Here is a 1,114-nt window from a genome sequence, read left to right on the forward strand (position 1 = left end):
CATCAGACCAGTTTGATAAATTTTGTATGGTTGCCAAAACTACGTACAACTGTAAAGTTTCATGATTATACAACTAAATCGACATAATATCACTTTCTATTAAAATATTGAAAGAAATACATCTATATATATAAAAGGACTTGTCCTCACTGACTGAGGTAAGACGCACGCACAGCCGTAACCGCTGTGCGTAGAAACGTGAAATTTGGACAGATGTTTACTTTCGTAATCTGGACATCCACTAAGAAGGGATTTTGAAAAATGTTTACCCTAAAGGGGTGAAATAGGGGTTCAAAGTTTGTATGGAAAAAAATTTAAATCGGCACCGATTTTTATAAAATTTGAAATTTAGATTTTTAAAAGTATTTAATTGAACACATGTTTCATCGTTTTCTAGAATTCTCCTCCTAAGGGTGCAAATAAGGGGTTGAAAGTTTATATAGATTTTTTTTTAAATCGGCACCAATTTTTATAAAATTTGAAATTCAGACTCTTAAAAGTATTTAATTGAACACATGTTTCATGGTATTCTAGAATTCACCCCCTAAGGGTGCAAATAAGGGGTTGAAAGTTTGTATGGAAAAATCTTTAAATCGCCACCGATTTTTATAAAATTTGAAATTTAGACTCTTAAAATATTTCATTGAACACATGTTTCGTGGTTTATTAGAATTCACCCCTAATTACGCAAGCGAAGCTGCGCGCGTCCGCTAGTGTAATATAAAAATGTAAAAATATAACTCCGCCGAGACAGCTGTTAGCTGCCGTGACCAGGATTCGAACCTGGGTTACTACGGCCACAACGTAGGGTCCTAACCACTAGACGATCACGGCTATCGGAGTCGATGATGATGATGCTGAATTATTGATACCGTTATCTAAATTTCTATTTTTTATTAGTGATTACAAAATAAAGTTACGGTTAACTGATTTTAAATAAGTGACAAAAAGCTGGCCAAGTGTGCAACTCGCGCACCGAAGGTTCCGTATCAATTTCATGATTGTAGACAGGAAATCAATGTCACTTATATAAAACAAACTTAAATTTACAGGCTTCTACCTATTTTGCATGAAATTAACTGTAAATATAAGTTTCTTATAATTTTTTCTAATT

At 33.5% G+C, this 1,114-nt stretch overlaps 1 non-coding gene across 1 annotated transcript; it reads right to left on the reverse strand.

The window, feature by feature from the left end:
- Positions 1–762: 762 nt before the first annotated feature.
- TRNAH-GUG (transfer RNA histidin (anticodon GUG)) lies at positions 763–834 on the reverse strand. Its single transcript has one exon. It is a non-coding gene; the product is annotated as a tRNA-His (tRNA).
- Between the last annotated feature and the right edge of the window lie 280 nt (positions 835–1,114).

Source organism: Heliconius melpomene, chromosome 1, assembly GCF_056956725.1.
Source record: "Heliconius melpomene rosina isolate 202511_hmr_F chromosome 1, ASM5695672v1, whole genome shotgun sequence".
NCBI classification, from domain to species: Eukaryota; Metazoa; Arthropoda; class Insecta; order Lepidoptera; family Nymphalidae; genus Heliconius; species Heliconius melpomene.